Below are 16020 nucleotides of genomic sequence, written 5' to 3' on the forward strand. Positions count from 1 at the left end.
ATTTGAGTGTTATACTCATTGAGTGTTATACTCATTGTAAAATTTGAGTGTTATACTCATTGAGTGTTATACTCATTGTAAAATTTGAGTGTTATACTCATTGTAAAATTTGAGTGTTATATTCATTGAGTGTTATACTCATTGTAAAATTTGAGTGTTATATTCATTGAGTGTTATACTCATTGTAAAATTTGAGTGTTATATTCATTGAGTGTTACACTCATTGTAAAATTTGAGTGTTATACTCATTGTAAAATTTGAGTGTTATACTCATTGTAAAATTTGAGTGTTATACTCATTGAGTGTTATACTCATTGTAAAATTTGAGTGTTATACTCATTGAGTGTTATACTCATTGTAAAATTTGAGTGTTATACTCATTGTAAAATTTGAGTGTTATATTCATTGTAAAATTTGTTGTTTATTAGTTTGAGACCAGCCATAGTAAATATACACAAAGTAGTTTAAGACCATTTTAAGACACTTACAACTTGATCTGATTACAGTAAAGGTGATTATGCAAAATTGGGCCTCTTTCTGTAGGTTATACGGGCCTATTGATTTTCCTTAATATTATTAATGTGGTAGATCTGTCAACTTCGGCCTCAAACATATTTATCCTCCAAGTTTTCACTCAGTTCGGTGGCACATCTTGATCCCTAGCCCGAGCTGGCTACTTCGACTCCTCTCTTTATACTGGGCTGGCGGGTATCGTAGCCACAGGGGCAATCAAGGGTAAACCCATTCACCGAGTCACGCCACGTCCGATCTAAAGTCCTTTCTAAACACTGGCTGCGGTCCAAACCTGATGTCAACTTTGGCTCTTACCTCTCAGCTTGCCTGCACACACAACATCCTAGGTACAGTATATTTCATTGCGTAAGGAAACACGAGACCCAAATTCACTTCACAGTCATCGCTAAAGCAGCAGCCATTTTGCATTGACCACAGTTATGGGTCTCGAAAAAGTTTTTGTTCCTCAATGGCGCATGCGCGTTAAACCTGAAAAGACATGTGTAATTGTTTAGAAATGTTTTGCCACGTCGTGAATACTGGGCTGGTCTGCCATTACCGGATGGAATATACCTTGGATATTGCGCGTGCTGGCGAGCTAAGAGGTAAGAGCCAAAGTTGATATCAGTTTTGGACCATTTGACTCCATATTTGCACTCCATTGTTTGAAAAGGAGTTATCGGACACGTCCCTGTGTCAAACTCCTATGTTCTGAAACAGAAGGCCACGTGCCTCTGCATGAAGAGAGTATCTGTCTACTACCTCTGCGGAAAGAGCTCACAAATCTGAAACACATGGCTAAAAACATAACTAATCGAGAATGACAAAAGGATACGACCGCACCGTCGTAAGCTGAGACATGTTGTTCTTGTACTGATGTGCCCAGTTATTGCCTTGAGCGGATTACATGTATTTCACTTTTCACTTGCATCAGAAATCCTCCATGGGAGCCTGGTGAGGACCCTCGGTCGGCGGCTCGAGGACGGTGCGAATGGTACATGTTCTCATCCTACTTCCACTGCGGCCCGTGATCCGAGACGAGGGGACGAGGATGGTCGCGTTCTCTTGCCGCGGGCCGCGACCACATTATGTAGGCCAACGTGTTTGATCAATAGTAAAAAGCTGAAGCGCAACCCGCCGACAGAAAATGGCGTGTGTTTGTATGGATCTATGTATGGAAGCCGGATTCGCGAGCCGCGGCACGAGGTGTCCACACCCAGCTTTGTCTTGAGCTGGATTAGTCTTAAACCTTGAACTAGACTCACGAATTCAGCATACTTGTAGAGGCGGACAACAGAAGCCTACTGTGCATCTGCAGAGTTCTTAGATATCGTCTGAATAGAAAATTCTTGGAAACTATGGCTTGGGACATTATCACTGATGTCCAAGCGATCCAAAAAGGAAGCTCTTTGTGCTATCACTGACTTGTTTTAATTTATGGTAAAAAAGGATCATATCAATGATGCATCAAGCAATGTAATTTAAGTACCAACAGAGCAGCATAACCTGTACCAATTCAGAACAAGAAACCACTAGCAAGTTTTGGCGATCAGTACTATGGTGGGCAGAGAACTATGAAAGCCGATGACGTTCACTTACCAACTCACAATCTTGAGATCTATTTTAAGTTCCAGTCAAGTAGATAGCAACGTATGGGTTTTCCCCAGAACAATCGGGTATGTCACAAAATAGTTCAGATGAGTTCAGATGTTCAGACGCACGAGATAATCCGTAATCTCGCGCAAAATTTCTTGATTTCCTACCATTATTTTACGGGATTTTTCTGCTAATAATGTATGTTACCGTACATTTCATTTAAGCTTACTGTTAACTGACATACCACCCCCCACTCGGACAGGTGTGACATTACCGGTTACTAAAAATTAGTGATTTTCAAATACTTAGATAATTAATAAGATAATTAACACGCCGCTAAGGGGGAGCAACTCCTACACTCGCCTTATGTTACCCACCTAGCCTGGGTTATGATCAACATTTTCAGAAGGGTGATGGACTGTATCTGTATGGACTGAAGGTAATATTCATATAGAGTTAGATCTAGAATGGAACGCTATCACTAAAGCGGTAATGCCTTCAAGGAATCAAACTTACTCTTTTTGATATTTCCTAATAAAGTTGATATTTCATTATGTATATACGATGTGAAACACGAGAAATAGATTCTCTTTTATAATACATACATATAATACTTTGCATGTGATACACAAACATTAACTTCTTTGTTATGCGGAACCTCGAAATATACCAGAAACTTCTCCAAAGTATTTTTATTTTATCCCAGTATTTAAACATCCACAGAGCCAATTTCCCGAATAAATGCCAAAATCTGCCTTTCTGACGACATCTACTTAAATTATAGTCTATTCTATCTATAAGGTCACACCAGTCACAAGTTGGGAGCTCATCAACCGTCCCTCTGAACAGATACTTGTTAGATGGATAAACAGAGTGCAAAATGTTATATTTCATTCATTTCACTTTGCTGTTTACACCAATTTCTTGAGATAAAAGCCCAATTTTGTTATGTGGAGAATGAAAATTGGCTGGGGTACATGTAATAACTCCCTCTACAGAATAGTGATCTAATAGAGTTTATACATGAATTCACCCCTTTTGTTATCACTGTCCATTCTAACGTCTCGGATGTACGTGATATCAAAATTTAAGTTTGGCCTTTTACCGGCAACAAAATTGTGATCTGAAACATTTTTCGAAATAGCAGTTTCCAGAGTTTACAAAATTTTATAGCTGTCGTATGTTACTGGGAAACCATATTGTTGACGGTAAATTCAACGGTTAAAAGTGCCAGTTTCATCAAACAAATCTCCGCTATAAGCAATCCCGGCTTTTCGCCAGAGTGCGTCATAAATAGATTTCTTTTATTTCAAAGTGAGTTCACTTTTCCAAACAATTTTATCATAAAATAGAAAGAAAAAAATGTTTATCTTTGCAAAAATTAAGGACACTACAGTAAAACCTCGGAAAGTATTTTGCTCAGTGTTTTGGTACTATAATTACCATGTCGGAGGAAACTTAGAAAATTCTGATATCCAGAAACGTTGTTGAATCTCTCACCGATAAGTTGTACGTATTGTTTAGAAAAACAACTTTGCTTGGTTTGATCTTAAGAAGTTGTGTCTATATTAATTTTAATCCACTCAATAGCTCAATCCTTACATAAAAATGTAAGCCCCATTAACTGACTCAAAGTTTCTCAGTTTTAGAGTCGAGTCATGGGCAAAATACACGACCTTTACCTCCATCAATCACACCGGCCCGGATAGCACAGTTGGTAGAGCGCCCGCTCATGGAGCGGTGGATCAAACCTTGGGCCTCGAGTCACACCTAAGACTTTAAAAAAGGAAGTTGTAATTTCCTCGCTCAGCATGAAGGGGGCAGTGCAACGACTGGTTGACCCGTATCAGTATAATGGCTCGGGCGGGCGGCTTACTTGCTTACTTGCTTACTTGGTAAGTCGTCTCAGTGAGGCAGCACTAGAAATCCTGTGGAAATCCGTCCTGCAACATGGAGGCACATTACATACGCCCTAACGATTCTTTCGTCGTCATATGACTGAAAAATTGTTCAAATACGAGGTTAATCCCTAAGCACTCACTCCAACAATCACATTATAGGACTGCAGTATGAAAGAGAGGTTATCTCCCCTGGAGGGCGCAGTTAGTGAGGTCACCTATACAAAGCCGGAAAGACATTCACGTCAACGGACGGTTGTAATAAATGCGGTTGCTCCGGCTTGGAATCAGCTGGTATACACTGAAGGCCTGTAATATTCCCCTGGTCTCAGTACGTGAGTATGGATAAACAATTAAATGATGAACGATATCATGTAAAAGTAAAATGGATTTTCACCATGGGCCAAGGACATCTATTATGGCTGGGGAACAGTTAAGTAAACCGGAAGTGGTCTCATCCGGTATAATGACGGCTAAACATTGGAGTGTATATTACAGGTAGAACTTTAATGAATGGCACAACATCATCCAAATTACTGTGTTATCTTACATATACATGCTCCCTTTCGTGTGGTGAACAGATTACTATAGGCAAGTGTTCATGGATGTCTTTTTGAACTGATGGAATGTTTGGAGAAACGCCCTGAGCTATTCTGTGCCTGTTGCTGTACTTCACTCGTTTTATTGTGCTCAAATCACCGCCACCATCTTCATTACTTGAGTCATGAGATTTGTCATGACAAAGGTGCATGGGTGGCAACAGCAACACCATCATTTTGATCGTGAGGTTCATCATTATTACCATCATCGTAATCATCACATTCATCCTTATCGTCGTCGTTGTTTTATGTCGCCGTCATCCTTATCAATTTTATCAGCAACAACTGCACCATCATCATTATTATCACCGTCATCTTCATCATGGCTATCCACTGATCATAAGTGCTATCGTTTCAGCCATCTCAAACAGTGCAGAATTTGAGATAATAACAAAAATGCAGATAATGAGTTTTGTAAAAGGATAGATCAGGTAAATGTGATGCAAATATATTTTAGTCAGTCGTGCACTTTTTATAGACAGAGAGCACGCCAAGTGCTAGCGTCAGGAGACCAGAGGACGTCACAGATCGTGACGACCCGCCGTATAAGCGATCGTACTTCGACTGAAAACTCCCGTATTTCTTCACCTTACATCGTCCGTGCATCAAGGCGTAAGCGATGTTAGTCAGGGTTTCCCTGACGTCCGCGGAACAACTGGCAACAGCATCAGCCACGCATTTCGCACCAGTGACTTGGAGACTGAAAAAACAAGAACAAAAACAAACACATAAAAAGTAACTTTCGGATAATGAGAAAACTAATTCATGCATGCCTGTCATGTCTAAATGACCGTAACTTTCTTTCTCGGCTCGCCTATACATTTAGATGGTAGCTGAACCAACGTACATGTGCTACTGTCGAAAATTCCACATGGTTTACAGCTTATTTTGATATCTGTACCATTCAGTCTAGCGCAGGTGTCGCAACAACTGCGTTCACCGTCAAAGAGAAGCTCCAACGAAGGCAAACGAAAATCATACTTTTCCCACAGTTGCACTGTGCTCCACCAGGAGCAAAACCTCTACCACTCAGTTGGGGTGTGGCCTATCAGGGGCGACGTTCCTTCCTCTGAGTTGAAATATTCCTCACCAGGAGGGTAATCTCTAACACTCAGTAGGAGTGTGGCTCACCCTGAGGAAAATCTCTTCCCATATCTTACATCAACAAGAACATCGGCGATGTAGGGAAAATATCTTGAGCCGTGACTTGTGAGCCGGTTTCACTAGAGTATATTTCCTTTAAACTTATCGCCTATATACAGTTATCTAAAATAACTCATAAATTTACTTTTTGTCACTGGGACGTAACGTCACAAGCTGGTGGACGTCTATATTAGAGTTCTGTATATACCTCGTAATGTTAAAATCCATAAGCTTGTTTTTCAAACCAAAACGTCACTGCCCCGAGTAACGTCATACTTATTCAAAAAGAAGTCGCATAAGATATGCAACCAATACCATTTTCAAATTGTCCAATACAACGGTCAGTTGATGATTTGGCATACTTACGGACAAAGTGTTTCATAGAACTTCTCCCAGTTTCTAGTTCTAAGGACCTCATACATGGCTTCTCTTCGGCCCATCGAATGATTGGAGAAACATCTCAAAATGGCAGCATTGTTTGTGTTAAAACAGGAAACACCTTTCAAATAATCTGGAAAAGAAGTAACGCCTGGGTCAGATAACATGCTATTCGACACTGTTCTACAGAAAGGTTTCTTTGCTTGCAGTGTAGCGGTATTTTTAGCGGTGAAAATGTTTTTTCCGTGATGTAACGGTTTTGTCTTCGGTGGAAATGTTTTCTCTAAAATGTAACGGTTTTCTCTGAGTTGGGAATGTTTTTTTCCGCAAAGTAATGCTTTTGCCTTCGGTGGAAATGCTTTCTCTGCGGTACAATAATTTTCTCTGCGGTGGGAATGTTTTCTTCGCGGTGGAAGGGTTTTGTGTCTTCGGTGGAAATGTTTTCTCTACAATGTAACAGTTTTCTCTGTTGTGGGGAAGTCTTCTCCTCAAGGTAACGGTTTTGTCTTAGATGGAAATGTTTTCTCTGCAGTGTAGCGATTTTGTGTCTGGTGGAAGTGTTTTATCCGTGGTAGAAACCCACATGACACTCAGTCTCATCAAGAGATATCTGTCACGCATCGATGATCTAATAAAAATGCTTCTTACTGAGAAAAACCTATACACCGCAGAGAACATGAAGGACTAATGAAGACGGAACTCAGAGAAAACCTTTGCCAAGAAATCTTGTACAAGCAACATTATTTTTTGCTAACGATACGTAAAACTGTTAAATCGTTGTAAATTACGATGAAATGAAAAAAAAAGCACAAACGGAAGACAGTACAAAGTGAATCAGTGCTCAGTGAGTTTGGGTCGTGTCTCTGGTGTTAGTCGAGTCCAGGGGTGACTAGTTTTCACTTAACCATTCTCTCACTCACTCACTCACTCACTCACTCACTCACTCGTCCACTCTTTCACAGCGAGCCCCGTTACCGTCTTTGTCAGCGCAGAATCCTTCGAAAGCGACCAGCGTGGAGTTTTGGTCGTAGCCCTGCATGTCCAGGAATGATTGGTCTTTCGGGCAATCCTTGATTAGCTCCTTCAGACAATTTTCGTACTCCGGGTAGATTCTAGGGTGATGAGAAACAGCAGTGGTGGTTAGGGCTTTTACAGGTTTCGTCCAATAAAGCAATAAACATATGACAATTACCGACAGCTATGCTAACAATGATGCCAGCTTTGTTGACAGCTAACTCGAGACAGCGTTAATCTGTCGTATGTATTTTACATGTGCTCGCGAACATTTTCAAATTGAAAACTTAAAAAAAAAATACCAATGAAAAGCAGGATGGTTTTACGCTGGCATAGTCATGCGCCACTTGAAAGGTCGCTGTGGCTTATTCCAGTCAAGGGGTGGCGGTGAAGAGCGTGTCGTGACGATTTGCTATTAGTGGGTAGAGGCAATTACCATTCAATTGTTAGGAAAAAGGAGGTGCAGGTTCAAACCAAGCCTTAGACTGGGAACTTACAGATATCCTTGATCTCGCTTCTCGTGGAGCCTTATTGACAGTAAACGACCGACACCTTCTGTTTGGGGGTTTCCGACCAGGAATGGCCCAGGCGCCTCCCACTACTTGATGTGGTCGCTGTGTGTTGATGTTCAACTCATGCTTGCTTCTTCTCCGGCCTTACGTGAGGGTCTGACAGCAAAATGCGTGTGGTTGTAGGTTTGCACCGAACTCTTTTCGGTTTTTTCCCACCATAATGCTGGCTGCCTTCGTATATTAAGTGAAATATTCTCGAGTATGGCGTAAAACACCAATCAAAAATACAAACTTTCGTTTGGCCGATTGTAGGCTACATTGTACGTCTTCAACCATTATGGTGTGTAAAAGCTCGTCAGAAAATCGTCAAAGCTTCATTGTATAAGCGAAACTTTCTTCAGTATGTTCTAAAACATCAGCCAAGTAAATGAATAAATAAATAAATAAATAAACTCAGTGGTATTGTCCTTACCTGCAGACGTTGTCTATCTGTTCCCTCGTCATCAACTGACCAACTATTTCGTGTCTTTGCACTTTGAAGCGCATTTCGCACTCATCTCGGCTGTTGTTTACAGGGTGATCTTGACACAGAGACCATGACGAGTAAACTGCAATAAGTACATCTGGGATTTTAGGACTTTCTACACCATTGCACTAACGCATCTACAGAAGAGATGTCTTTTTTATGTGTTTTTAATTCTGTAAGCATATATTAGTGCGAACGTGCATTATTGTGTGTGTGTGTGTGTGTGCGTGTGCGTGTGCGTGCGCGTGCGTGTGTGTGTGTGTGTGTGTGTGTGTGTGTGTGTGTATATGTATGTCTATGCGAGTGTGCGAGTGTGCGTGTGTGTTCGCGCGTGTGTACGTGTGTGTGTGCATGTATGTATGCATGTAATGTCTCCCGACTTCGAGCCTGACGCTCTAAACATTATGCCAGCGAAGCGGCCTGATGAATTAATATTAACGTGGATGAGCGTGTATTAGTGTGAACTTGCGTGTGCAGGTTTGAACGTGTATTAGTGTAAATGTACGTCTACAGTAGTGCAAACGTGTATTAGTGTGAATGCACGTGTGTAGTAATGAGAACGTGTATTAGTGTGAACGTTAGTGTACAGGACTGAGCGTGTGTTAGTGTGAAACTGTGTGTACAAATGTGGGCGTGTGTGAGTGGGAACGTGGGTGTACAAATGAGAGCATGTATAAGTGTGGACATATGTATACAGATGTGAGCGTGTATCAGTGTGAATGTGCGTGTACAGGTTGGCATCTGTATTAATGTAAAGTGTGGTAATTATGGCAACGTAGCACGTTGGGCGAAACAATCAAGAAAGTTTGGGCGTGTGGTGCAGCACATTTGATCCAATAGGGTGATGAATCTTACCGTCAAAATAAAGCAGTCGCACACCCGCCGTCAAACAATAAGGACGTCACAGGTCAATAATCGCAAGGCCAATTCCCAACACCACAAAACAATAAAGAACTAAGAATGTATTTACACTACGAAAAAAGGACCGAATTATGCAAAGAGACGCAGTCCACAGGTTTCAATGTTGTTGGAAAAACTCAAGGCATGTTCCAGGCGACAGAGTGAAATCAGTGTTCAAATCGTGTACCATGTTATAATATAAGTTGTCGACAACAAAGTATGCTTTGATTGCAACTGTTGGTGAACATGGTGATCTAACTCAACACGATGAATATAGAGCCCCTAGCCCAGGATTTAGCTGAATTGGTCACAATCATGAAGCAAAGCCCGAGAGGTTGTTGACACTCTGTCCATACTGACAAGACAATTATACTCGTTGAAAAATTTGGGAAACTTAGGGTGAAGGCGTTTGATGGAATAGCCTTGACGGACTAGTTTTTGGAGTAGTTCTAGTAACGCGTGATGTTGATTGAAATTGTCACATAATACACAGGATCTAACAAATGCCACAAGGCGAGATATGTACACGCCATATGTAGGACCATTCGGTATATTGCTCTCTAAGTAAGGGTAAGTTACAATGTCAAAATTCAAACTATCCCTCTTGTCGCACATTCTGCGAGAGAGGAAACCGACTTGGTCTTTGTACAAATACACGTCCAGATAAGATGTACCAGCTGGAAAATCTGTTGTTTGTTTGAAATCCAGCGAAGGTGGGTAAATATCTTTCACAGTGAGACTCGAGTGTAGCACATTTGATCAAGTAGCCGAAGGGTTACATTTATGAAACTGAAATGTTGCACATTTGATCCAGTGGTCGAATGGTTACATGTATGAAACTCGAGTGTAGCACATTTGATCAACAATCGAAGGGTTACATGTATGGTATGTGCGACAACCATGTATCTTAATACAGTGTAGGTCTATTTTTAATGCGTTAAACATGTTTAATTGTTACACCCACGTGTCTTGATTTCTTGGGCCTTGATTGGAGCGTGCATGCATGTTTGTTAGATCTGCGTTTACATGAATGGATTGGCAGCAAGTAACTGGGGTTGCACGTTCTGTAGATCTCGTTCAATTCAACACACAACAGTGCTTACAAACCTGCAGCACGGCTTTAGGGTACAGGCTATTGTTCCTGAATGTGAAAAATGTAGATATATAAAGGGGCTTGGTTATTTTGCTGTTATTGTTAAATGTTATTTTGTCTTAACATTTGATGGATTTGTGTAGTGGGAGAGATCGTAGAGGAGACTTATAACTTGTATAGTTTCTGATTGCATTAAACTTCATACGGTCTTATATTTAACCCGGTGTTGGAGTTAATTTTAATGTATTATTCTCGTAGAGTGTTTATGTTTATTTATTTATTTGATTGGTGTTTTACGCCGTACTCCAGAATATTTCACTTATACGACGGCGGCCAGTATTACTGTGGGAGGAAATTGAGCAGAGCTCGGGGAAACCTTCCCACGTACGACCCAGAGTGTTTAGAGTGTGGAACATTATATAACTTAATTAAAGCGTAATAAGCGGTTGTATTCAAACCTGCTCAACCCTTGGGGCAAAGACCCAAAGATTTGTTCTACAGATTGGGTGATGGTGGTGGTGTCAGTTGCTACTATTCAAGTATTTACGTGAACAGTTAGATTAAAACTAACTGAAATAAACTCAGAAGATGCCAGGTTTCATGGGTTAGTTGTGACCATTTTCTAACTATATAACTGCCGCCAGTACTCTGGCTTTACGAGCTATATGCTGCAGTCTTTTATTCGGAAACGTTTTCAAAATAGACTGGCAGAATATTTTTTTCAAATATCAGCTATTCAGACATCATCTTTAAAGTCGTCGACTATATAGCTCCACAGTGACAAATTGACTTTACATACAGTATTGTTTTTAAAATCATTCCACCTTTACTCTTCAGTGTTAATGAGTTCCAAGATACTTTCCTATCGAAAGCATACCGGACACTATGTGTTAAAGCGTGTATAGTGTTATTCCAGAGAATCATATAAAATAAGAAGTGAGGAATGTCAAATCTCCATTTACTACTCCTTCAAGTTCAGGGGGCCTCCATGACTCATTTGGTTAGCGCGCTAACGCAGCGTAGTGACCCAAGAGCCTCTCACCAACACGGTCGCTGTGAGTTCAAGTCCAGCTCATGCTGGCTTCCTCTCCGGCCCTAAATGGGAAGGTCTGCCAACAACCTGCGGATGGTCATGGGTTTCCCCCGGGCTCTGCCTGGTTTCCTCCCACCATACTACTGGCTGCCGTCGTATAAATGAAATATTCTCGAGTACGGCGTAAAACGTCGATCAATTAAAGAAATAAATCCTTCAAATTCAAGATCACCAAATAAAAGACACACTTATACCTCAGACATTTTTTCAATATTTGCACATTTCAGGGAAGACAGCTTCGTATTCGTCAGATCGTCCAGTTGAATGCATCCACTTTATTTTTCTAGTAGAAGCAGACACATTTTTAGTAAGAAAAGGGCCTTTGTGATGACTTATTTACCGACGCCCTGTATAGATTGAAAATACGACCCTGGAAAGCGGGACGTAGTTCTATTCTATTTTTACCCTTTCAAAAGCCAAGTGTATCTTTAGATTTGGTCCTCTTCTTGTACGCAGCTTGAACGTTCTTTTATTCCCGTGCAATCAACTCTGTAGCATGTGGCCTTATCATACAGTTTACACTGCATTCATCTTCTTTATCGTTAGTACTCATACAGAATGTAAGTTGATAGCCATGAACTTTACAATGGAATTTCCAGGTATTCTGATTGAAATACTCGCAGAAGATTACGTTTACCATCGTTAACGCTCAGCAGTTAGAATGTACCAGCAAACTCCGTACTTTTCATGGATCCGAAAAATAATGTATCCAAAATGTTTGCTCCATACCTCTGAATATTTCTCGACGAAACAACCTTACTGCCTTTTCAATTCACTCAGTCAAACAGCTTTGACCTATATATATTTTTTCTAACCTTTATGAAAATCCAAAATAAAGGCATCTTCATAGTTTGACAATTATTTTGAATATTTTCTTCTCTATCGATGCCGAAGTGGTAAATAATTCATCTTCAAAATTAAATTTTTACGCATGGACGATTTGGCCCTGAATTTCGCTAAAACAATCTTTAGTGATGCACGAAGAGAGGTAGAGGGCAGTAACTGTTTTGTTTTCCGTGACAGCAGATATGTATGCAAATGAAAGACCGACTCTAAAATTCACAATTTTCACAAAATGAATTTTTTTCTGTTTAAGAAAAAGACTGGATGAATGTTTATAGCTCAACGCCACATAAGACATATTGCAGGCATACTGTCATGACCGTGGCCATTTAAGAAAGGAGAAGATATACTCAGACTTCTGAAAAATCATATGGTCATTTTAACTTCAAATTTCAGGATCATGTTTCTATAACTATACATCTGCGTACATAAAAAACTAACAAAACTGAGGCTAAAAAGTATAACGCTTACGTTGCTTTATATTCACTTTATACGGGAATAAACATGAAATGGTTAATTTCGCTAAAATTGTGCTACTGTGTGTAAAACGTTATACCTTATGCTTACATTACACCAAATGTAATGATGCCCCTCGTTTTCCAAAAATCAAAATGTCAATACAGCAAATGTATTTAGACATATGTATAAAGTATTACTAAACTTATGTATTCAGTACTAACTCAGAGCGTATGAGCGTGTGATATACACAAGGTCTGACGGATGAAAGAAGACCTCCTGGACCTTAATTGCAGGTGTGTTAAAACTCGTGTATAAGGTTTCTTCCCATGTGTCAAGAGATATATTTAGTGTGCTTCAATCCTCGCCTAACCCTGTTCTACCAAGAAACACCCCTTTAACCACAGCACCATATGCGTATGTAGGCTTGTCTGCTGACAGACAGGAACACTTTTATTACTACACTCAACAAATTAATCTCTCAATGTTAATAGTTGTCTGAGTGATGCTAGAATATTCTCGCTATTCTGTTATTGCGGCAGATTATCCAATTACATATAACACACATATTTTATTAATTCAACATAGATTTATTTTATTTATTTGATTGGTGTTTCTTTTACGCCGTACTCAAGAATATATAGGAATATTTCACTTATACGACCGCGGCCAGCATTATGGTGGGTGAAAATCGGGAACAGACCGGGGGAAACCCACGACCATCTGCAGGTTGCTGGCAGACCTTCCCACGTTCAGCCGGAGAGGAAGCACGAACTGGACTTGAACTTACAGCGACCGAGAGACTAGCTAGCGCGCTAACCAACTGAGCCATGGAGGCCCCTGCAGTTCAACATAGATTCTATTAGACTAACAGAATACTTTGTTGAATATAATACGGTATTATGTTATAATAACAGAATACAGCCTAGCATCTAGACAACAGACTTTCTGTTCAAATTAACAGATTGATTTTTTTAGCGTATAGATAAGCGGTCAAGCATGTAACTTAAGAAGCTTTAATATCCACGTATATGTTCACGACACTATGCATCAGTGTTACTCCAAAACGTATGGTATTTGCATATGCACGACAACACTACACATGTTTACATACGCTGAAACGGCATGATACTTAACGGAGGGATACGTTACAAATCAAATATGTTAACTAGACTCTTCTGTTATTTTGGGAAACTTATGTTTAATAACGAAAGTTTAAACAGCTTACCTTTAGTCACAAGAACGAGAAGTGTTCCCAGTTGACGCAAAGCCTCCATCTTGCCTCAGACCAACTGTCCTACTTGAGAAGTAGAGCAAATGTTCATCACCAACCTCTTAATCCCTACACCCTGGATGTGTGACGTGCTGGTTTCTTTACAAAAAGATAAAAGAAGGAGAGACCACTTTATAATCGAGCACGTTTTCCGTACGAGCTTATTGTCACATAAAAGTGTACTTTTTTCCTTACTATTTAGCTCCATCTTGACCAAAACCCCTTAGGACTCGAGTTTTTTCACGTGATATCTCCCCCCATCCCCACAGTTACACCCCCCCACCCCGCCACCCTTCTACTACTCGCACACACACACCAATCCTCTCTCATAGGATCATGGCTTTACACCTACATCTACCTATATAAGAGAACAACACTTCAGGCTATCTATGAACCTTTTTATTTTATACACGCTCCTGTTTTTTGTTTCACGCCTGGATGCACTTTCAAGTTATGAAGTATAGCTGCTGTATGTTTTGATTATTGTCAGTTGTAGGTTAAGAAATATAATAAAATTGGTGTGGAATAATAAGAATTAAATGGTTCGTACGGTCTATATCATGCTTGTAATACAGAATATGGTATTTCAGCAAACTCACAGATCCTTAGAGTTGCCGGTCCACGTGGAATGGAGCCTAATATTTGTGTCACACAAATGTACTATGGGGAAAAGTAGGGGGCATCTCAGTGTACTATGGAGAAGAAAAAGGGGATATCGCAGTGTACTATGGAGAAAAGTAATGGATTTCGCAGTGTACTATGGAGAAAAGTAGGGGATATCGCAGTGTACTAAAGAGAAATGTAGGAGATATCGCAGTATACTATGGAGAAAAGTAGGGATATCACAGTGTACTATGAAGAAAAACAGGGGATATCACAGTGTACTATGAAGAAAAGTAGGGGATATCTCAGAGTACTATGGAGAAATGAAGGAGATATCACAGTGTACTATGGAGAAAAGTAGGATATATCGCAGTGTACAGTGGAGAAAAGTAGGGGATATCGCAGTGTACTAAGGAGAAAAGTAGGGGATATTGCAGTGTACTATGGAGAAATGTAGGGGATATCGCAGTGTACTATGGGGAAAAATAGCGGATGTCGCAGTGTACTATGCAGAAAGTTGAGGATATCTCAGTGTACTGTGATGAAAAGTAGGGATATCGCAGTGTACTATGGGGAAAAATAGCGGATGTCGCAGTGTACTATGGTGAAAAGTAGGGATATCTCAGTGTACTCCAGAGAAGAGTAGGGGATATCTCAGTGTGCTATGGAGAAAATTAGGGGACATCTCAGTGTACTCTGTAAAAAGGATGGAATATCGCAGTGAACTATGGAGAAAAGTATGGGATATCGCAATGTACTATGAACAGCTGTAGGGCATACCGTTATGTATTATGTAAAAAGGATGGGATATCGCAGTGTAAAATGCATAAAGGAGGGGATGTCGCAGTGTTAAATGTAAAAAGGAGGGGATATCGCAGTGTACTATGTAGAAAGGATGGGATATCGCAGTGTACAATATAAAAAGGAGGGGGATATCGTGGTGTACAATGCAAAAAGGAGGGGATATCGCAGTGTACTATGGAGAAAGGTGGGTAATGTTGCAGTGTAGTTTTGGTACAAAACGTGTCTTCATAATCACTAATTGCCATGCAGGCGTTTTTCATGACATGCACATATGTGGATCTGGTTTGAGTCGTTTTGCATGACATGCACATATGTGAATTTGGTTTGGGTCGTTTTGTATGACAAGCACATATGTGAATCTGGTTTGAGGTGCATTGAGAAATGTTCTTATTTAGTTATTAGGGAAAAACCCCGATATTTGACAAGTCACTGACGTGCTTTCTCTAATGTGATGTACAGATATGAACACTTTCGAGTTAATAATCATATATATATATATATATATATATATATATATATATATATATATATATATATATATAAATGTTATTGGATTATTGGATTGTATGGTCCTGTATGGACGAATCCTGGGTGCCGGAAAGGGACTCACAAGCTCGTCTCTTTCCTGGACTCATCCATACAGGACCATACAATCGAATAACCTATTTATTATATACCCACTTGTCAAAAACCTTAGTAAATAAACTCGAACGCCAAACAAATTGGGTAAAACCGTGCTAATTATTTCATATCGCGTAACAATAGCCGATAGCCGG

This window comes from Liolophura sinensis, chromosome 11 (assembly GCF_032854445.1).
Source record: "Liolophura sinensis isolate JHLJ2023 chromosome 11, CUHK_Ljap_v2, whole genome shotgun sequence".
In the NCBI taxonomy this organism is placed as follows: domain Eukaryota; kingdom Metazoa; phylum Mollusca; class Polyplacophora; order Chitonida; family Chitonidae; genus Liolophura; species Liolophura sinensis.